The 23,795-nt window shown below is 41.6% G+C and overlaps 1 protein-coding gene across 1 annotated transcript in view; it reads left to right on the top strand.

Annotated features, from left to right (window-relative positions):
- The first annotated feature begins 6,141 nt into the window (after nt 1–6,141).
- Nucleotides 6,142–23,795, top strand: part of Adgrl3 (adhesion G protein-coupled receptor L3) — a 722,793-nt gene continuing 705,139 nt past the window's right edge. Inside the window, 1 exon segment of the mRNA XM_087908936.1 lies at nt 6,142–6,759. The gene's annotated coding sequence lies outside the window, so the exon portion shown is untranslated.

Below are 23,795 nucleotides of genomic sequence, written 5' to 3'. Positions count from 1 at the left end.
TGTCCTTGCTTTTTGGGATCCTAGTCTGTTTGGATGCTCACCTTCTTAGACCTGGAGGGAGGGGGGAGGACCTTGAACTTCCCACAGGGCAGGAAACCCTGACTGCTCTTAGGACTGGAGAGGGAGAAGGAGAGGGAGTGGGGGGAATGGGAGGGGTTTGGGAGGAGGAGAGAAAGTGGAAATTTTATAAATAAAAAAATAAGTAAATTTAAAAACACACACACACACACACAAAGGATCAGAAAATCGGTATACAAATTATTCAAGGAGCACTCAAAATTCTTGCAATGATTATTGCAAAGAATGCAATAATCTTTGGTTATTGAGAAAATTCTGAAAAGTTTATCAGAGTTCGTTAAGATGCTATCCCAGGATATTTTGTGAACATGGTGGAAAAGGGGATTGTTGATCTAACAGAAGCTGTAAGCATTGCTTTACGGGATGTTGTTGCTGTGGCCTTCATGTTGACTACAACAAAATTCCTAGAGAGGAACCGTGGATGAGATCAGGTATGGCATGTGGCGTGTTATATTTCCAAGAATAGTGGTTGGCCTTATCAATCAACCGTGACATGAAGCTTAAGGCAGCTTCTTCACCAATAACTTTAAAGAAGTCACCTCAGATAGATGACTGAATGAAAAACTGTCAGATCACTATACCCACCAGTTCCTTGTTTCCGTCAACGGCGTCTAACAGTTCACTGATGTCTTTGCCCGTGCCACATATAATTCATTTTGTATTTTTGAATTTGTACATTCTTTATACTGGATGCAAGAGCCATGTACCAGTGTATCTTCAGCTTATATCACTGAGGCATGTCTGCGATTCTGGTCTCGTCAGGATTGTCACCAGATGAGCAGTTCAAAAGCAGCCGTCATGTGGAGAATAAGAGTAATTGTTCACAAAGTAAGTAAGTCTCCAATTATGTGACAACCTCTGTGTAATAAACTTTTGTTTATAGTTAAAAAATAATAAAAAGGCTTTGCTGTAAGGAAGTTATCCCTGGATACCTTCCTTGGGATTAGGTAATTTATCCATGGGACAGTAAAGTCTGTTCTGATAGACCATGCGGTGTGATCTGTATCTTTATTCTAGTGCACCTCGAATCCTTAGAATTCTAATCATTCACTGCATACTAGCAGTCTGAGCGCTGTGCTTCCCTGGAAGCTCTGCAGATGTGACTTCACCCTGATTACCTTGATTTGTCAGTGTATTTAGACCTCACAGAATTTAAAAATGTAGCTGTCTGCAGATACTTGATTGGGTATTAAGGACTGTCCCTGATGGCGAAAGCACAGTAATTTGAAACCCTGTAAGTGCTTACATGCTTTTGAAGAAGAAAAGTTATTTTGTGTGAAGGAGGTATCCTTTCCTGTCTGCATTATCTAGTTACTTGGCTACTAAGAGATTACATTATGTAAAGTCTGGCCAAGAGAAGTGAACAGTGTTAATTCATGGGCTGAGAAAGAGCCAAGGAATGAAGGGAAAGAATCCTGACTTTTCAGGTGGACACAGGATTGCCTGGAATACTCCAAAGCTCCCAATTGAGGATGGAATTAACAGGAAAAGATGTATGCGATTTTTTGGACAAAGTTTTGGAGGCCAGGTATTCTCTTTTCCTTCCTTTCTTCTCTTTGTGTCTACATTGTAGTCCTAATTACCGGAACCGTAATTGGGAACAAAGGCTAGGAACCACTGCTGCTAATGCAAAGGCTTTTCATGAGCAAAACAGAACCATGCTGAACCCCCATTGTATTGCCTTCTCCAAATTGCAACTTTTCTTCTGAATTGAAACATTTGCTCCAGAGGAGAAGGAGACTTTTCAGATGCGGTGGTAAATAGGAGGTAAAGAAAAGGTCACAAGTCTCACAACAAAACCTTGGAAGATTGTTAGATATTTGAGGGCCTTGCCAGCAGTAAAAACAGCTGAGGTTAGAGATTGAACAGAGAAAGTCCAGGAAGAGAGTGAAGAAGGAAGGGAAGGAACGGTTGTTCTTTCTGGATATGGAGCTGCCCTCAGGTTGCTTAGAGGGTTCTGGAGTTCATATCCAGGTAGGCTTTGCCGTTATAACAGCTGATTTTGACTTATACCAGCTGTTCTCTAAGGAACCCCTTACCTGTACTCCTTTTGGAAACCCCATAAGAATACTCACGGGGTCACTAAATTGGACATTGGTGCACTTTTTGAGGTGACCAGAAACGTGTGTGGTGTGTTTTCAAGACAAGTCCGTCTCACAACTTCCTTGTGGTGTACAATATTTTATCTTGTATTTTCTTTGGCAGGAACTATTTCCTAATGTTTACTCACCATCTGTATCTATCATGTCTACCCATTTTTCAATGTTTTAAACAAAGTTTCATGATACTTGGGACTTTGTTGTGCTTATTGGTTTGAAAAGAATCCTTTGGTCAGGAGAATTTCATTATTATTACGGTTTTTGAATTTTTTCTTTTTGTATTTAATTAGATATTCCTGTTTTTAACAGTTTGGTTTCTCTTCTTTTGGTAAATATTGATTTTCCTCGGATTACATTGTGCTAGAGCCAACTCTTTCTAGTGTCCTAGATTAAACTCCTTCTCAAAAGCACCGTTCTAGTGTGCCTGGAGCTATCTTGTTTAAAGTGTCTGTGCTGCTTAGTCATCCGCTTTCGTCTTTTCTCCAAGAAGGAGTTCAATACAATTGCATAGACGAAAAAAAAATACAGGATACAGAATTTCCTTTACTTTCATAGAAGACTCACCTGAGAAAATATTGGCAAGATCATAGATTTCCTAGTTCTAAGCGGAAGGTTAACATCTTAATCAAACATAAAAGACTATACTCATCATATCAAAAGTGAGTTGGGAGTATAATTTTTGGTATTAAAATATGGAAAAGCTGCTGAGAAACACCACAAGGCCAACGTAAATAACCAATCCTCGTCTTTTCATTTCTTTTTAAAAGCATCCATTGTCTCTGCTCACCTTTTCCCCTTTCCCCCTCACCCTTATGATCTCTGAAATTTTTGTTTATTTTTGTTCAGTCCTATTGGGTGAACAATTTCCAAATGTTTGTTTAAGGAACTATCCCTAGTTTTTAGGTGAGCTGTTCCACAGACTTCTTAGTTATACCTATGAGTTATTTATATTTATCTTTGTACTGTCCTCACTAACAATATGTAATATTTTTGCTTTACTTTAAATCTAATACATGTAATGATACTCTTCTATTATGTTTATATATATATGCCCATCAAGCATATGGTAAATAGGGACAGAGTTGTTTCCATTTTGCCTCCTTTACAGCTAAGAGTCTCAGCACAACTTGTTAGCCTATTCTTTGTGAAGCTATTTGTTTTAGGTTAAAAGCAAGTTCGAATGTCAATTTGTATTTAAGCACTCATGGGAACTTGTAGCTGTTCTGTATTAAGAAAATTCAAGCAGTCATACTTGAGCCTATGAAAATATTCTTGGTCAGAATTCAGCTATTAGATCTCTTTGGCTTCTATTCCCCATCCCAAAGGAATTAAGGTATATGCAAAGACCTACGGGCACAGTATAGTGGGGTTTTTTTTTCCTAATAAAGAAAACTAAAGCTTGGAATTCAGCTTTAAGATAGCTCTCATAATCTGAGAAGATATATGGTCAAGTAGCTAGTTATTTTTTTTTTTAAGCCACAGGTGAGCAGAATGAAATAGGCCTATGGTAGAGACATTACCAAAGTGCTGCGGGAGCTGGTCACACTTTTGTTCCTCTGACAACACATGTAGAAAATTACCCTCATGGGAGGGAAGGTTTATTTTGGCTTACAGTCTGAGGCTTCAGTCCGTGCTTAATTGGCTCTGTTGTTTTTGCTATCTATGGTACAGAACAATACTTATGATTGTATGGCGAAGCAAAGCTGTTCTCCTCCCAGTGACTGGGAAGCAGACGTCGGTGTCTGAGGGGTTCCTATATTCTCCACAAGGTCACACCGCCAAAGTTCTAACATCTTATAGCAGGCCCAACCTCTTATAAGTTCCCCCACTTTTCAATAGCAACTCGAAAATGACTGGAGACCAACCTTTGACATAACGACATTTGGCAGACACTTGGGATCCCAATCTTAACAGAGAAGATAACGGATTTGGTGTGCATGTCATATGTTACAAGAACTTATTTTCTCACTTTTAGGATAGATAAGAAAAGGCTTCTTGGGGCTTATGGCCTGGGAGTTGAACTATGAAGAATGAGTGCAATGATCATCATGTGTGGCGGGGATGGTCACATTATGATGACCTTTAAGTTCTACAGATGTGCTGGTGTTGACGTTCTGAATTGATGAAGTTATGGATTCCCACAGGAAGTTAAATCATTATGAAGCTATACAACCTCATGCAACCTGGGAGACTTGAGTAGGGATGCCATGTACTTGCTGGGTTTATACAATCAATCTTAATTACTAGAGTATGCTGATATAGAAAATATTCCCTTAGCTCTTGGAAGTGAGGAAATTTTATTGCAGAGAAAAAAAGAAACAATTATGCACTTAACCATCTCATTACAAAAACACCTCAAAGAGGTGCAATAATTGACGAAGGTCACTTGAGCAAACTTTACCACAGCAGAACACATGGAGTTAGAAGCAAGATAGATTTCTATATCCCTTATGGTAATATTTATTGTTATCATGAAATAAAAACCATTGTATTTCCATTTCCCATTTTTCGGGGTAAGATGCTTTTAGTATTGCCGTGAACTTGCACACTGAGGTAAGTTTGAAGAAACAGAACATGGACCAAAGACAGGAAATGTTTTAGAAGTCGGCACCCTCAGAAAGAACACGTGGAGTACTCTGCACCTGTAAAGAAGACCCTGGCAGAACTCCCAGCCTGATACCTCAGTCACCTATAGCAGAGTGGGGGAGGAAGACAAGAGAGTGAGGAGATACAAGTGGAGAGAGACAGTGAGAGGGGAAAAGAAGAGTGGAGAAAAAGAGGAAGAAAGGAGAGAGAGAGAGAGAGACGAGCTCCTAGCCCAGAGAGAGGTACCCTTTGTCTGACAAACCCTGCAAGGGAAGCCTCCTGTAGCCGCCCCGCGGTTCCCACCTCCAAGCATCTGCGGAGCGGCTAGGTGGAGCCCGCGCCCGCGGAGCCCTCGCGGACTCCAGATCCGGGTTTTGTTGGCCGCCCCTTTCTCGGGCTGGAGCCCCCCTCCCCGGTCCTGGGAGCTCTCGCGCCCGTCACCCCGCCGGTGGCTCACTCCGGCCTCGGCTGCGTTGGCCGCCAGCGTGCACACTGCCTGTCTGCGGGCGCGTCGTTCCTCTGCCTGCTCGGCCCGCAGCGCTCGCTCAGGTTCCCAGGAGCGGGGATGCAGATGGCACGGCAGGGCCGGGAGGGTGCCACCGCCGCCGCCGCTGGCATCTCGCGGACTGCGCGCTGCCTCCGCTCCCGCAGCTGCTGCCGCCGCCACCGCCTGTGACTCGCCCCCCTCCCCTCTCTTTCTTCTCTTTTATTTATTTATTTATTTTGTTGGCCTCGGTCCTCTTCCTCCGGGTGTGCGCGCGCGGGCTGCACGGTGTGCTGTGGCAGGAGCTCACCCGTGTGTCTGTGTGTGAGTGCGCGCGCGCGGGGGACAGCGTGTGCGTGTCTGGAGGGCGCCCCGAGCCTCAGTGGCTCCGGGGGAGTCCAGCAGAGAAAAAGAACCGAAGCCGGCGGCCGCGGCGCTTGGCGGTGACGGCGGCGGCTCGGAGTCCGGGCCGCGCGATGAAGCTCCCGCATGCCCGCAGCTACCCGGCACGGCCGGCGAGCTGATCGGCCACCACCACCGGAGCTCGGGGATCACCACCCCCCGCAGGCACGCAACCCTCGGCGGCCCGGCGCCCGCTCTGCCCGCGCGTCCACGCCGAGCACCGGGGAAGGAGTTGCGCGGCTGGCTCCTGGGCTCTCCGAGCGGGTTGCGGGCGGCAGAGCGGACCCTCTACAGCCGGAGCACCTCGGGGGCAGCAAGAGGAGGACGGCGAGCAGAGCTGGGCGGAGAAGCCACTACTGGTCCTCGCCGCTGCCCCTACCTATCCCCTCCCTCCCGTTCGGAGGCGGAAAGGGGAGGACGAGGAAGAAGAAGAAAAAGAAAGAGAAGGGGGTGGGGTGGGAGAACTGGATATAAAGATCGGCTTGGGGGGGGATGGTGGAAGATTTTTGGTCTCTTCAGCAGCGGCTTTTCTTGCGGCGGCGGCAGCGGCAGCGGCAGCGGCAGCAAGAGAAGGAAAGGCAGCCTTAGCTATGACTGCCGCATGTTAATAGCTCCCGCTTGGGTCCGCGGGCTGCAGCCGGAGACACAGCCTGACTCCGAAGTTGTGCAACTGTGCCCTGGGAGAGACATTTGAACCCTCCTTCTCTTTGCTCCGCTTTTGCCCCCTGGGGCGTGTGAAGCGAGGAAACGTAAAGGAAGACTAGCATTTGGCTTTCCCGGCTTCCCCTTTCTCCATGGCTGTGTAGAAGAAGAAGAAAGGAAAGAGACACTTTTTGTTGTTTCTTTGACTGGGGTCTCCACCCTCCAGCCGTCTCTGCGTTTTGATTATCATTCTTTGCTTGGTGTTGCTGGGGTGTCTACGCTGGGGCCGGTCCAGCTTTTTTTTTTTTCTTTTTTCTTTCTTTCTTTCTTTCTTTCTTTCTTTCTTTCTTTTTTTTTTCTTCTTCATTTTTGCCCTGGGGCTCAATGGATGGATTGTGGAAAACTGTATCGGGTTGCAGGTTGTTGAGCAACTGATGGGACCATCTCAGGGACCGGCGATTACGAAAGGTAATTTATTCTTTGCGCTCTTCATAACAGTGGTCGCCCAGCTCGGGCGCAGGCGGCGGCACCCGCTGGGCGGGCAACTGAGGGGGGTGCAGGGTTCACGTACACTCACCCTTCCACTCACACATTCGCCTTCACACACTCGCCCTCACGCGCACACTCATCTGATCGTGATCTGGAGCGGGAAGGGAGCCTCCTAGCTGGTGGGCGCTAGGGTTTGGCACGGGTTCGAGGTTCTACTAGCTACTGGGCGATATGGTGACAGAGGCTGGTGGAGTGCAAAGGAAAACCCGCGCACTGGCAGTCACACGCGCCGAATGACAGGAACGAATCCCACCCCGAACATTTTCCCTCCCTTGTCATCCTAATGTTGTCCTTTAGTAGGGGCAGAAATCAACCAAGGGGGCGCCTTTTCTCCACTAGTCTGGAGCAACTCGAGAGGTGGGAACGGGTTGGAGGACGAACAGGGACCCGGTGAGGAGCTCAGTCTGGGGTGATGGCGAATGCAGGGTGGTGAGCCTGGTGTGTGATCCTCCCTGGATGTCTGCTTTGGAGCATCCAAGGTGGCCGGGCTTGCCCAGGTCACTCCCTTGAGAAGTGGAACCGCGTTGCTTCCTCTCGTGTGTCCCCTCTTGTGTGTCCCCTTCACGGCAGTTTGCTTTAGACCTGAGTGCCTAGGCTTTGTTCGGCGCTTGTGGTTGGAGAAAGCTACCACTTTTCGTGGCTGGCACAGGGGCAGAGCCGTGCTGAGAGTGAGCACCGGTGCAGAGAAGGTTTTCAATGGTCGGGGCGTCCGCGGCGCCAGGGTGCTGTGGGCAGAGCAGTGGTGGCCCTGGTGGCAGGTTACAGGTAGAAGAGTGGGCATCTCAGTGCTTCGCTTGGGAGATGGACAGTCTCTGAAGCGGAGCGCGTGGAGCAGCGCTACTCAGCCTCTGGTCCTACCCGGGAAGTGGCGGCTGAGCATGTCAGATGTCCAGCAGTACTGCCCTGTGTTTGTAGGGGTAGGGGCCAGGGGTCGCCGTCTGTGTTATCTGTGTGTATAGGATCCTGCGCACTTGGGGTGGCAGGGAGACCTGTGTAGTAGTGGGTGACCTGAAGCTACTTGAGTAGAGCCTGTTCATCTAAATCGCTTGGGATCAACTTAGCTGGAAAATCTGGTTTGAGGAGGCCCAGAGGGCCCCTGGTAGGGTTGCAAGGAAGCCTAGCGGCAGATTCCCTCTCCCCTGGAGATGTGTGCAATGCTTGGAGTCGCTGGTGCAGCGCTCCACGTACTCCAGATTGGCCTTGATGAGGACCTGCTCCAGCAGTCACCTCTTGCAGATTTGCAGTAATCAAGTCTAGCCTGCAGAAGCTCTGGTCTTATCTGGCCTCTCTCCTCGCCCGGATAGAAACGTGTGGTGCTTTTATTGATGACCAGTGATGGAGCAGTTGGGCAAACTGGAGGCTGGGGAGTCACCTCCCGGGTGTCTCCTCTCTGAGGCTCCCCGTGCTCCCTGACTGCAGTAGTTAGAGAACATTGTAAACAACGGTGTAAGCATCTCTGCCACCCTCTCCCTCAGAGGCTAACCTGCTGGTGTCTGGTGTGTTTACTTTCCTGGGCGAATTACTCATTAGGAAGTATAAGACTGCTCGCCCCTCTGATTCTACATCTTTGCGGCCAGCTGCTGGGGAAATGAGGAGACACATAGATTCTGGCAGGAAGGAAAAACGCCTTCTGTGTTTTGCTCTGAAGTAAATGGGAGGTCTGCTAATTTTGGTGTCATATGGGCTGTCATCGCTAGTTAAAGAATGCCATCGTACAATCTGCAAGGAAACACTTTAGTGATTTTGCATTTGGAAAGTCAGCTGTATTTGTCTATGAGATAACAGAGGTTAGCCAGACCCCTAACTCATTTTTTCAATTTGGAATGGTAACTAAGTGATCAGCAGTTCTGGCGCCCAATTTATCTGTATTCTTGTTACAAGTAGAACTGCCAGTTGTTTTCCAGTATAACCAACAGAGGATACCAGATAATTTGTGTAGGAATCAAGAGGATGTTTATGCTGAAATCCCTTTCAGTGTTGTAGTTTTCTGCTTATTTCTTTCTCCTCTTTTTAAGTAATGGGAGAATGGGTAACAAATGCACAGAGATAAACACAATCTAATGAACTTATGCTTGCAAAAATAACTACTTTTAAAATACAATAATTAAAATGCATTGTATTACCTATTGCATATTACTTTTAACTACTTTGATGCTTGCTGAAAATGGTTATGACCTAGTTTATTTTAAAGAATCCGTTTTTGTAAATGTGTATCTTATTTTTCAGTACACTTATATTATGATTTTGACCACTTCACAGAGCCCAGGATTCAAAGGACTAGTACTGAATAATCTTGATGAAGTTGTATTTTCTAAGATATTTATAAGAGTCAGTAAGCGACCCTGATCATAATAAACAAATAAAAAGCCTAGAGATTTAGTGCTTAACCCCCTAGAATTGTGTTTCCTGTAGTTTTTTTTTCCCCTTTCTGGGGATTTGTGTGGCAGTCTCTGTACTTGCAAACATTTCTGAGGACTGAAGTGTGCTGCTTTCCCTCCCCTTCCAGCAGCTCTCACACAGCGATTTGCAGTCTTTGTGCTGGAAGATCCCATCAGGTCTGTTCTCCGTTTCTTAGCAGCATGTGTTTCCTAGCAGTCATACATTCCACAGGTCCTGATGTCATCAAGGCTGACTCTGTCAATCTAGTGCCCTGTCTGAAGGTGAATATTCAATAATCTGCCACTCTGAGCTGTATGGGTGAGCAGAGTCCTTCTACAGACCTGGAGGAGGAGGAGTCATGAGTACCAAGGCTTATGTGAACTATTTAATTTCTTGGTGTAGGACATGTTAGGTTGCATCAGGCCTCCCTGGCCAGAAGAGTGATAAACCAGCCAGCCAGTGATTTGTCAACTGGGGAAACGCTTTTGATGTCTCAGTTTAGGTTGCCTAGCGTGATGCTTATGCTTGAGATTGTGAGTCCTGCTGAAAAATATGAATGGAAAGTCTTTCAGAAATAATTTTCTTAATGATATTCTTCTTGCAGTTTGCAGGTCTATCCCTCCCCTCACCCCGCCCCGGAGGGAATAGTGGCCAGTGTGGGACTTACTGGCTCCAGCTGCTGTGCGTGGCACTTTTTCTAGTATTCAACAACAGGCAACATTGTTATAGACTTGATTTACCTTTGATTCACAAAGAGCTATAGCCACAAAAACCATGTCCTAGATTTAAACAGAGTATAAGATCACAAAGATTGAAGTTAGTCAAGCCATAATGCAGAACCGAATTTTTTTTTTTTTAAGATTTGATCTGGACCATTTTACAATTTGCTTGAAACTCTTGGAAAAGGGCTGCTAAATGAAAAGGACTCTTACTGTTGAAAGGAGCGACTTTAGTTTCAGAAATCAGTGAGGAAACTGAGTGTGATTTTTGTATTTAGAATCATGCACTAATTTTGAGAAATACTGGTATACTTTAACTTAGCCTGGCGGGAGTGATGTTGAGAGTGTTTGGGAGGAAAGGCAGCTTGGCTTAAACTAAGTTTCACAAATTGCTCTTTTACCTTTGATTCCTTAGATTTGCATTACATTCCAAGCATGCATTTGTTCACTGAGGGTGGAATAAAGCTGCGTTTTAACTTACCCGTGTGTGCCTTGTAGGTCATGTGTATTCTCATATTATTGTTGCATTTGTGTCCTTTTGTCTTATGCAAATTCATTTGCTTAATGAACGTCTTAGTTTGTGAAAAGAAAAGCCGTCACATTTGATTTTTTTTTGTTCTCTCATTCATAAACACATATACACAATAACTATGTGTGCATGCACATAGTTATGGAGAATTTAATTTTTACAGAGAAAACTCCAGTATTTTATTCATTGTGAACTTGATACTGATGCTTATATACATTTGGAAAACTCGTATGAACTTGTCCGAACTTAACATTAATGATTTGTAGGCCGTGCAGTCCCCCTCCAACCTCAAAATGTGTCAAATAATTTTACTGATCTGGATAGTAATAAAGTTAATTCGACATCATAAGTAGCCAGATGTAATGATTTTCATAGAATTTTGAAATGTACTTATTCATTGACAAAAAAAGTAAAAGCGAATAATTAGTTATCTTCCCCTGAAGCAACTGAACCCCGTTTATTTTGTGGGTGTAGTTCTGCCTATATTTTATCACAGCATACTGCTATAAGTCTTTTCTTCCTTTTTTCCCCTGCCTGTGGTAGAGCTTGAACCCAGTGTTTTGTGTGTGCCAGTCAGGCAAGTGTCTACCACGGTGCTAGATTCCTAGCCTCAGAGTCTATAAATATTAATAGATAATGAAATTATTCATTTCTTTCTATGTTCTATTGACATTATAAAAAGAAAATTAACTTTAATGTTAATGAATGTCTTCGTAAGTAATACAGACCACATGAAGTTAAAATTTTGGCCTGCGTTATTCAAAAGTTTAAATAGAATAATGTTAATGGCAACCCACTTCATATTGAAAACTGTCTTTCGGATGGAGAAGCAAGTCTTCCATACTAACAGTATCTGTCTTGTGAAATTTGCAGTTCAGTTATTGTGTCAAGCCGAAAATGTTCTTAGACTGGTGCTTTCTAAGTGTGTTTCTAGGAACTCAGAGGCCATGAGATCCCTTCAAAGATCTGCAAAGAGAAAAAACATCTTCATAGTCATACTTCCATGTTATTTGCCTTCTTCTCCTTTTAAAATGTGTACACTTGAGATTTCTAGAAGGTATGTGGTTCATGATGACATCATTGTTCTGCTGGTGTATGGCATGTGCACTTACGTGCTCCTGCCCTCTATAAAACTTCTAGCTTACTAACACATAATCACTGATCATTTCAGACAACATATTCATAACACGCCTTGCATCATTCACTTTAAAGAATGTAAAGGAAGACTGAGACCCTCTTAAACTTTCTCAACATCTGCCTCTTTTACATATAACTGTCACCCATATGATCATAAAAGGAAACATCTATGAAGAATAATCAAGTTCAACTCAAGCTTCAAAAACACAAGCAGGTTGAACATATTGTATTTACTAGTTACTTAGCATTCTCGTTATTCTGTTCCTCAACATTCTGTGAGAAACTTGATGTTTAGTGTTTTGGTCAGCATCTCCAGTAAGATCTGCTGACCAGCACTTGGATGGCTGCAGAGGGTCATAGAACAATCTAAATCCACTCAGGAGGAGTAGTTCATCTTGAAAGGCAGCATGGTGTAGAGATAAGGAGAACCTTGTGTTTTACCTAGGTGTTGGGAAACTGTTTGCCTTGGGGCAAGACATTTGATCTTACTGTACCTCAGTTTCCTACTTTATCCTAATGGGATTGACAGTTTTATCCCATTCACCGACTGTTAGGAAAATTTAATAGGGGCATATACTGGAAGATTTGAAAACAGATTCTGAAGAAATTATAATAAATAGTCAATGACTGCTGTCTTTATTGCTATCATCATCATTATTATTATCATCATTAACACTGGATCTCCCAAGAGTCCTAGGGAATGTTAATCAATTCCTTATGTGATTCAGACATGCAGTTCTGTTCCACATCAGTCCTTCAGAATATGTATTAAAATCTTGCTAAATTAAAATTTTTCCTGTAAAAAAAAATAGTTCTTGCTTTATTCTTGTACCTTACAACTCATGGGGAGCTGTTGACATTTTCTCATAGGGGAAATTAATAGAACCCCTTTGTCGGTATGAGCTAAAGCTGAAGTTGGGGAGTGTGAATGCTCAATCAAAACTAGTCTCAAAGACCCTAATTGAATATTTATGCATCTTGGGAATTATTAGGGAGGAAATCACTTTTCTGAAGTGATATCAAGACGACTCACTACACACTTAATCTGTTAATCATTACCTAAGCACCACAACAGGCCATTTCAGTGAAAAGGACCCTTGGGGTAATTATATCCTATGGCTCAGTCTGTATGTGAGTGGTTGAAATGCCTAACTAATGGTGGAAGAAGCTTTGCATATAAAATGAGCTTGACTAGGTGCTAAAGTTTAGTTAGAGAGTGCTAGTTCTTATGAGTCTAGTTTTTGGACATATACTGAGAAATGTGTGTGTATATAGACTATATTCATTTTTGCATGTTTTCCATGGATCTCTGTAAGTTTGAGATCAGACCTATCACTGTGAATTCAGTACTATTATATGCATCATCCTTTGCACTTGGATTGATGCTTTCACAGTTTAACAAAACTAAATCGTACTGCATAGATAGGCAGAACCAAAAACTGTTTTTAGTTATGAGCTCTTCAGAAACGGCCTTTGGAATGGAGACACCTGATTATGCTCTTCAGCATCCATGGATCTATCTCCTCCAACTCTATGTGAGAAACAAAGACAGTAAATTCACAATGGTGGTTTGGGAAGAAGAACAAGAAGTAAATATAAATGTGTTTGCTCTCTGCTCAAGGGAGTATTTGACTCATGGTACCTGATACTATCGGTCACAGTGTGATTAGAAATATCCTTGAGTACAGTCATTATGAAAACACAGCTAAATCAAATATCACTTTCTTAATTGAAGAGTTATTGATGATCTGTGAAAGCATATTGATGATTTGTTAAGCAGTTAAGAAAGTTTGGGGTCTAGTATTTGTCTTTCTTACTGTTCTTCTATCTCTCTTTTGTTAAACATTTAAATTTCCACTTCTGAGTGCTTCCTTTCAACTAAAAATGTTAAGTTCTGCTACTAATTTCTTCACCCCAAATAATCCTGATCAGGAAAAAAATGTCTTTTTTGACATTGACCTAGCAGTAACACTATGCTTGAAGATTGACTTTAAATCATGAAAATAACCATTTAACTTAAGACATTTCAAGTTAAACAGCAGAACTTCTTTTAACAGGGTGTCAACAGCTCTTTAAGAATTAACTGCCTCAATGTTGTAACCAAATCAAGTCATCATCCACTTCCAAGATTTACAGATTTCCCTGCTTTTGAAAGATTTATAACCCGAAAGTACAAGTACTCATAAGATTGCTATACATGAATTATGCAACGGAAACCTTACAATTCAGAATCCAAAAATTGCCTTAAAGTCTAGAAGTATCGAAAGGCTCTTAAATAAGTCCAGAGTTGAGAATGAACATCTATATTCCAGTGACTGTTGCCAGTAAGAGTTTCTCCTCCTCTTCCTCTTCTTCTTTTCTTCCTCCTCCTTTTCCTCCTCCTCTTATTAATGTGTGACTCTTCTAGCTTTTATGTGGAGAAGGAAAATCTACAACATAACAGCTTATGAAGATGTAGTGGGGGACAAAACCAAACCAAAAGCCTGCATGTCAAACAATTGACTTGCTAAAATGCAGCACACTTAAGTGTTTGAAAGTATGACTCAAGAAAATGAAAGCCAAGTTAAAAAACAAAACCAAATCCCTGACAGCCCTTTCTGTTTGATCAGCCTGTGTTGGTGTTTATGCATCCCGCAGAGGCAGAGTGTGTTACTATTCAGGACAGCCCCCAGTGGCTCACAGTAGCCTGAGCCTGTGAGAATAGGGGTGAGACTCAGCCCAGTTTTTGATGTTCTGCTCGGGTGGGTAACTTGAATACTAAAATGCATTCCATTGACAGCTGACCCTGTGAAAGGGTTTTCAACAGTCTCCTGTTTTGTTTTGGTTTGGTTTCATTCCCCCTTCTTTTGCTCAAAGCTCTTCCAAATAAAGACTTTTGGTTGAGAGGAAATGGGCCTGACTGATGGTCATCTTTCCACATGAGATTTGATTTCTGGCAGGCAAGGGAGCCCTCAGCTGATTTACATGAGCATTTTCTTTCCTTCAAATTTCCAGTGTTTTTGATTTGTCAAAGGCTAATGGTTGTTGCTTGAACCTTGAACCCAGAATACAGATGATGACTTCATGGAATGGACAAAGAACCTATTGAGAAATACTTTTGTTTAACACAAGGCATGTGTATGTCTGTTGCTTTTTTTCTTTACAGGATCTTTAAATGTTCAATAGAAGTTTTCTAGGGAGTTTTATTTCTATTAAGAACAGTTGACTATGGAGGCAGAACTGAGGCAACTACTTCCTTTAACAATAATACAGTCTTTTCAGCTTAGGAAACGTTCAGTTAAATGTCTCTTTCACTTTCAACAACATTCTGTCTGACGGTCAAGTGTTTCAGAGTCATTCTTAAATGATGAACATTTTACGACAATGTCTCAGCTATGATGTTTGTGACCATTCAATGTGAAAAGCTTAGATGACATGTTATATTTAATTAGTGTTATTTCTTTAAATTGAGAAGACACTTCAAGTTTTAGGTTGTAATGATTACTTTACTGGGAGGTCACCATGGGTTTTTTGGTAAAACTTTCTTTGCCTAAGTCAGTACTATTTATCATATCCTCCCCTCCTGACCTTCTGTTTTAGCTATAAGCCCCTCCCTATTTTATCACCTGCCCTTTACTGTATCTTTAGAAGTTTTGAATTTTGCCACATTTAGAATTAGATACTTAGTTTTTAGAGCTGTTTACTATAGTTTAGTAGGTCCAAGCAGAAATCCCCCTATCTGAACCACCTTCTCTTCTTAAAATTCAAAACTTACACAACCACCAATATGAAGCCATGGGAGAAAATTCTTCACCTGACACTAAATGCAACGTCATGTATTAAAAATGTACATTCAGACAATATGCACAGGGTACATAGGAAGCATGAAGGATTTAACATGTATACTTGGGTATCATTTCTGGATACCTCACTATACACATGCAGATATTAAACAAAAAGCAAATATTCAAACTGCAGAGCAGTTTGAATAAGTCCTTAGATGAGGAATACCACACCTGCATTACCGGCAAAGCAGAGTCAGTAAAGCTGTTCCATTTCCTCTGTGGATGGGAAGATAATGAACTTGGATGGGAAGACTCAATTGAGATCAGATGATTCTGCACAGTATAAAGAGGGCAATTCATATAATCTGAATGTCCACTCTAGTGACCCTTTATGAAGGATAACAAACCATCATTGGAAAACTGGCTAAGAAAACCATTAATGTCTATAAGTAGTCAGAGTGGTGTTGTACAACGGTTCCATACATAGTGTACCCAGAAAATCCAATAAGATCATGCAACTCCGGGGTTAGAAATTTTCAGCTTTTGTTCAGAAGCACCTGCTGTTGCTGAAACTGTGTCATAGGTCATCAAGGCTCCGCATATGTGAAACCCCACTGAACACTGAAAGATGTTATTTACAGAAGAAATTTGCAATTTTTTTTTCATTCAGTGTTCGAGTTGCTATGAGGTCCAGAGAGCAAACTGAACTCAGGTTTGGTCAGAATGTTGGCTTCTTCTTGGGTATTCTTAACAATCCAGAGAACAGTACTGTTCTTCCAGGTTTTAAGTACCTTATATAGGCACCAAGTACACCTCAGTGAACAGGATTTCCCAGAGGTCTGGCCAGACAGTCCTCAGGATGGAATTAACTCGTGTTTGAGTTCCACGAAGTCAAGATATCTTTATAAAAAGGAGCACATAGTGAACCCTTAGTGAAGATGGTATAGAAGGAAAAAATATTCTAACCAAGACTGGAGAGATAAAATTATGGTGTGGGAATAAACACATCGTAAAATAAATGCAAATGAAAGGAAAAGAAGGATTAGTATGTGTTTATGGGTATGTATCCATCCGTCTGTTTGAGCATTTACACTGGCTAGTGTACTAGCCATTATGTCTTGCTTCAGATGGAAATGCATGTTTATTCAAGTAAACCTTCTGTTTAGAGACAGACTTTTCAAATATATAGCAAGTGAGATGCTTCAGATAATTGAGGCTAAGTAACTTCATCTTTATGCAGTGAGTCTAAGGAAGCTTTATCTCAGTATATCTAATACTAATGTTTTCAAATGGCAGACATTAAATCTATTTCTCCTATGTCAACCTCAGAGCCTGAACGACCAACCGAGGTAAAGTGGTACTCTAAAGTATTGTCTATATGAGTGTAGGGTAGTAAATGTATTGCTCTTTTTGCATATGTGTATGAATATGTGTGTTGGGTCATGCCTATGTGTGTATGAATGCAATATATGATGATGGGTAAATTTATGTGCACTACATATGGATAGGAGCCCACAAAGGATATAAGAGAACATCACATACCCTGGTACTGAAGTTACAGGTTGTGGTGAATCCATGTGGGTCCTCAGAATCAAATCCTAATCCTGGGAGAGCAATAGACACCCCTAACTCCTGAGTCCTCTTTCTAGCCCCCAACTTTTTTTTTTGAGAAAGAGTCTCATTGTGAACCCAAAGCTTGCCAAGTTGGCTAGAGTAATGGCATGTGATCTTCCATATCTTCATTCCCTCCCCGCCTCTGGCCCTGTCTCTGTCTCCCAAGTGGTGACATTACAGGCTCACAGCCACCTTAAGCACTTTACTGACTGAACCATCTCTCCAGACCTTATTGCCTTTTTTTTTTCAAGTTCCTAGATCAGGCTGGCCTTGAACTCTTCCTTCTCCTGCTTCAACATCCCTATTCTAGGCATGTGCCACCATATTTAACTTGTGTTTTATTTTGTTTTTTTCTTTATTTAATTGGAAAGTTATGGTTTTTTCAGGTTTTATTTTTTTGTACTAACTCTGTGTAAGTAGTAACATATGAAGACAATTTAGGAGAAATCTTAAAGGTTAATAGAAGTTTAATTAGAAGAACTCCCTTGAATAGCAACCTTTGTTATTGCTACACAGGTCCCTAAAGAAGAAAGAGCATAAGAAATCACTATGCTATCAACATTGTGTTTTGGTGATTTGATGGTATTAAGCAAACTTTGGAAGCATTTCCTTTTTTGGTGCATTTGATTAAATGTGTGATCTTATCTTGGTGAAGCAGCCTGCTGGGCTGCAGACAGTAGTGTTCCGAAATGAAATTTGCTCAGAGCCTCTGAGCAGACATTTATTCAATGAGACCTTTTTTGAATAATAGATGATAGTGAGATAGCAGTAGTGTGCCTGTGTGTTTTGTGTGTGTTCTCCCCTGAAATTAGGGAGGGTGGAGACAGAGCAATAGCAACAGAAAAGGTAAAGGATCCTGAGGGAAAGCATCAGGTTTATAAGTGAAATAAACTTTATTATCAATGGGCAGCATGATGTGTGAGAAGTCACAGTATAGGATTGGAGGACACTGCTTGTTATTCCTTATTTCTTGTTGGGTGTTAGTGTGGAATTAATTTTTCATTATTGTTTCAGTGGATTTTATTTATGTTTTTTCTCATGGAGTTCTGGTAATGGATGAATTTTGACTCTCATTCATTTTTTTCTATGGTAGCTCATTGGATATTTTGAAGATCATATTTCAGTTATATTTCATGATTCCATAACATACTCACTCTGAGCATTAACAAAAAATTAAGGCAGAAACCATTTATTATGTTAATCTTCCTTATCTTAGTTTGGGATATTATTTCTGTGACGAAACATCATGACCAAAATAAATTTGGGAGGAAAGGACTTATTTGTCTTACTGCTTCATATAATCATTTGGATGAAGTCAGGACAGTAACTCGCAAAGGAACTCGAAGGCAGGAGTGGTGCAGAATCCATGGAGGGATGCTGTTTACTGATTTGCTCTCCCTGGCTTGCTCAGTCAGCTTTCTTATAGAATCCAGGACAACGAGTGCAGGGGCGGTCCCACCTACAATAGACTGGACCCTCTCACATCAGTCACCAAGTACACGCCCTACTAGCTCGCCTGCAGGAAAACTTATGGAGGCATTTCCTCCGTTGGGGCACTTTTCTCTCAGATGACTCTAGCTTGTGTCAAGTTGACCTAAGAGTAGTCAGCACACTCTTTAATTCACAATACTCACAGAGTTATTTTGAGCTTGCATTTTTATATCAAGTGCTGTCATTGATATTCTGTGTGTGCTTCCTGGAGCCGAGATTAAAGTATATATATGCAATTATAACATTTTCTCCAACTTGTAAGTGCCATTAATAGCTTTGAAAGCATCATTTTCAATACTGTAACATATTCCTTAATGTTGATAGATTTATCTATATACTGACTTATTCATATTGACTGTTATTTTTATTTTCGGCTACGATAAATGATGTCACAATGAATATGCTAATGCTTGGTTGGTTCTCCACTTGTTCTGTGGCTCAGATTCCTGGCATCAGGTCAGAGAGAACATCACAGTCTGTTACTTTTCACATGTGAGAGTGTGCCTTCTGGGTCAGTGATCCCCTGAAAGTTCTTTCTGTTGTAGACGACCACTTGTTCATTCCCAGCTGCCTACCACATCTTTCTTTAGACTTTCTTTTACTTTAGTTAGCAATTATTAATTTTTGTTATGCAACGTAATGTTTTGCCATTTTCTAGTGATATTTAGCAGTTACTGTGTTGCCTATTTACCGGACTATAAAAGCCAGGGTCAGTCCCTCCATGATGAAGAAGGGGATTTCCTGGATATTTTAATATTTGAGTAGGACTGTGGATTATGACTTTACTACTGGGACTTTCCTGAATAGGCCCCTTATCTCCTCAGTTCTTTGAAGCTGTCATTTTACAAAATTCAGGTTTTACCAAACTCTTAATGGAATGCTGAACTGACCATTTGATGTGTCTTTGAAAATTCAAGTATGAAAAATCAGAGTAAATGACCAGTAGATTTAAGGTAGATGTGATGTGTATGAAGAAACAGAAAATTCAATGAATTAAAGCATTGAGACTTACAATTTAGTGAATATGAACTTCAGTATTGTTAGACATACATATGATTATAGAGATCTGTACGGAGAAATGTATTAGGCACAAAATTTAAGGTGTTCCACACAGTACTTACGATGTGCGTTTTGTAATTTGTACACTGTTACAAGGCCTTCTTAAATTTGATTCTGTTAACTCTGAGTGTGTGTATGAGTATGTGTGAGTGTGTGTATGATTATGTGTGTTTATGGTATGTGTGTGCGAGTGTGCGTGTAAGTATGTGTGTGTGTTGATAGTAACTAACAGTACTACTTTAAATGAATCTTGTGAACATGTACATTTCAGGTACAATTCCAGGAGACAGCAGAATTTGGTTTCCTTTCCTTCTCTGTGTTTTGTGTAACTCTGCTCCAGAACATATTTATGAGACAGATTACAATGCTTGATAAATAAATGATTGTATAACTGCATGGCTGTGCTCTGTGGACCTACATGAATCAAATGAATATGGAAGTTGCTCTTAAAGTTTCTGTGGGAAGATAAATTCAGGTGACATTGAAAATTGCTGTTTTCTGCACGTTGGTTTCCTTAAACACTAAGCTTTGAAGAACCGACATAACTGTCCCAAGATGAGGTGGTGGGTGTGCAGCCCACGCGACTGTCCTAGAGTGAGGTGGTGGGTGTGTAGCCCACGCGACTGTCCTAGAGTGAGGTCGTGGGTGTGCAGCCCACGCGACTGTCCTAGAGTGAGGTCGTGGGTGTGCAGCCCATGCGACTGTCCCAAGATGAGGTGGTGGGTGTGCAGCCCATGCGACTGTCCCAAAGTGAGGTGGTGGATGTGTAACCCACGCGACTGTCCCAAGATGAGGTAGTGGGTGTGCAGCCCACGCGACTGTCCTAGAGTGAGGTGGTGGGTGTGAAGCCCACGCGACTGTCCCAGAGTGAGGTGCTGGATGTGTAACCCACGCGACTGTCCCATGTGAGGTGGTGGATGTGCAGCCCACGCAACTGTCCCAGAGTGAGGTGGTGGGTGTGCAGCTTGCCTGCTCTAAAGCTGTCTTCCTTCTTGCACTTCCTCTGGTTTCAGGCACAGCATTGGCTTCATGGAATTGTGTTCCAGCGATCGTAAAATTCTCTGTCCCTCCCTTCTTCACATAGTCGACAGAATAATGATGGCTTCCTTTAAAATGTCTAGAATATAAAGGAAAGTGGTAAAAATAAATAAATAAATAAATAAAAAAGGAAAGTGGTGAAACCCATTCGACTAGAATTTCTTTGGGGGTTGGGATGTTCCGTAGGGATAGACAGCTTGCCTCACAGGTGTAAGGACTTGGATCAGTTCTTAACATGCATGCGTGTGGGCCTGTACACCACACACACACACACACACACACACACACACACACACACACACGTGCGTCTGAGCCTGCACACACAAAAGCACATGTATATGCACACACACAAACAAAATTAATTATTTTTTAAAAATTGGACTATCCTTGCTTGCAAGTCACGTTTTCAAAAAAATGAACAAGCAACCCCCATTTTGCTCAGCAGCATTTTAGCATAGTTCATTTTATAACAGTTTTTTCCAACATCCTCCTTGAAGGGCCAATGTGTGTGGTATTTGGATACTTTAAAATCATAAAATGGATATATACATATTTTTGTAGTAGCTTGTGTTAAATGTGATATAATGAAGGCATTACATTACAATATAGGGATTCTGATAAGTTTCTCTCATAGTCTTCGGGGTTTTTTTTGCTGTACTAAGTGAATGTTGTAAGTCCAATCTGTAAATTCTAGAACTCACAGGACTGAGAAAACAGAATTGGGAGTTCAAGAAGGCCAGCACTGGCTATTGGAAATACATCATCTCTGTGTTTTCTTTGCCTATTATATGTTTTTTTTTCAATAAGTCATTTTAGCATTTGGTGTTGCCTCTTATATCGGCTTTCTTTCCCTCATGTTTAAATATTAAATTCATTTGAGATCCAGGGTTCTGAGTCCACAGAACTATTCTTTCAAATTTAACACTTTTCCTTCTAAAAGGCTGAAGTGTGCACACTGAGTACTTAATGTTATTCCCTTTCTCATAACTGAATTTATTTACATAAAATTTTAAGTTATAAATTTTCAGTATTAAATTGTATTTAAGCTCTAGAGAAGCCAAGTGATCTTTTTTGAAAGTAAATGCATCTAGGAAAATCTAAAATACAGTGATTAAAATGTCTCTCTGAACATCGAAGAGAAGAATACAGCAAAGTTCTAGTAATCAGAAAGATTCTGGTGACTGGAGAGATGGCTCAGCAGTTAAGAGCACTGACTGCTCTTCCAGAGGTCCTGGATTCAATTTGCAGCACCCACATGGCTGCTCAAAAATGTCTGTAACGGCAATTCCAGTGGACCCAATACCCATGGCAAAACACCAATGCACATAAAATAAAAATAAAATAATTTTAAAAAAGAAATTGGAAAATCACTGTTTAAAACTTTATACTGTGAAAAATTATGGCCAATGCCTAGCTTCCTAATCTCTTAAAATAGGGGTAAAATACACTTATTTTCATTGTTATAACAACAAATGAGCCAGCATGCACCCTACAAACTCAATAAATAAAACTCATTATTTGTTTGAATTTTTAGATTGTTATGTTTTGCTGAAGTTGACCTCTTCCTCTAAGTATACTTCTGCATTTTTCTGCTGCTCCCTAAAGAATATTCCACTTAAATTAACTTTATCATTCACATCTGTCTATTTATCCCAGATGTTTTGCGAGGTTCTGGGGATATGGAACATATCACAGTAGAAAGATACTCTGACCTTATGAGACTTGCAAAATGATAGAACTTAGAAATCTTATTTATTTTTTATTTAGTTAAAGTGGTTGGGCACTGGCAGTTCATGAGAATTTAGCTGCAGTGTTAGATCTTGTCTAAAGTTGGGAGGGGATGGATTTCTCAAAGCAAGCAGGAAGTCTGGGTATCAGTTCAGGGAATGCTGCTTCAGACACTGTTATCTTAAGGTCACTCCGTGAGCACACAGTGTACCAGTGGAGGGTTGATGGGGCAGAGGGGAGGGAGGAAAGAAGCAGTGTTGTGAATTGACTGTATGGATATCACGTTGTCATCTTACAGGGTGTGCTGGTTAGGTCTTGTCATCCTGATAGAAACAGGAGTCACACGGGAGGAGGCAACCTCAACTGAGGAATTGTCTTAATCATATGGTGGGTGTGTCTGTGGCGGCATTACTTGATTGCTGATTGATAAGGGAAGGCCCAGCCCATTGAGGGAGGTGCCACCTCTGGGCAGGTAGTCCTAGGTTTTATGAGGAGCCACTAAGCAGCAGTGTTCCCTCCTGGATCTTCCCTGGGATGCTGCTTCAATTTCTTCCTGTCTAGACTGTCATCAATGATGCCCTGTTACTCACAAATCTAAGATGAAATCAACCCTTTTTTTCTGCCCAAGCTGATTCTGGTCAGTGTGTTGTCACAGCAACTGTAAGCGAAGTAGGGTTCAGAGGAAGTAAGGATAGGGAATGGGTATGATTTGGTGAACTGATGTTGAATTTTAGAATATTGTAAAAAGTATTTGTGCTAACCAGTAGCCTAACACTCTATTTGAGATGAGGGTGCATACAAATACTAAAAGCAAGCTGTCATAGTTTATCTTTGGCGATGTTCATCTGTGTGATTCATGGCTGGAACGGCGACTTCTTTTTTTCAGAACCTTGGTTTGTAGCTCACCTTTATCATAAACTTCCTTCTCCCTTCTATTATCCTGTGTCTTTTGGCTTGGAGGAATCTGTAGACGTGGAGGAAGCTGGTGTAGAAGTACCTGTGCTAAAGCTCTGTAGTAACCACAGGAAATTAATAACGTGGGAAGATTTGAGAGGCCTGTGATGTCAGTCACCCCTTGGGCACCATCTCTCCTCTATCAAGATTAAGGCTGTTATTAAATTTTTGGGCATTCTTTTGGTGGATGGTGATATAACTAATTTTACAGACATTTTGAGCAAATTATTTAATATTTATGATAAGTGATACATGTTCTTGAGAAGCAAATCTTGCGTAGGAGTCATTGGGCAAAATAAAATTAATTATGGTTTACGGAAACTCTCTTAGTGGAATAAATTTATTTACTGGGGGAAGTGTACTGTTGCAACTCAAGTCTTCATTCACTTATGAATATATATTTACTGGGAGATTTTTCTGTGACAGATTCAAGCACTACTGTGATAAAAATCAAAATGGAAAAAGAAAAAACCTACAGCATTTCCTGAGAACTTTAACCCAGGGAGCTTAGACATGCTAGATAGGAAAAAGTTTTCTGATTCA

The sequence above is a fragment of the Myodes glareolus genome, chromosome 8 (assembly GCF_982192425.1).
Source record: "Myodes glareolus chromosome 8, mMyoGla1.1, whole genome shotgun sequence".
Lineage (NCBI taxonomy): Eukaryota > Metazoa > Chordata > Mammalia > Rodentia > Cricetidae > Myodes > Myodes glareolus.
This window is presented reverse-complemented; position numbering and strand designations above follow the sequence as displayed.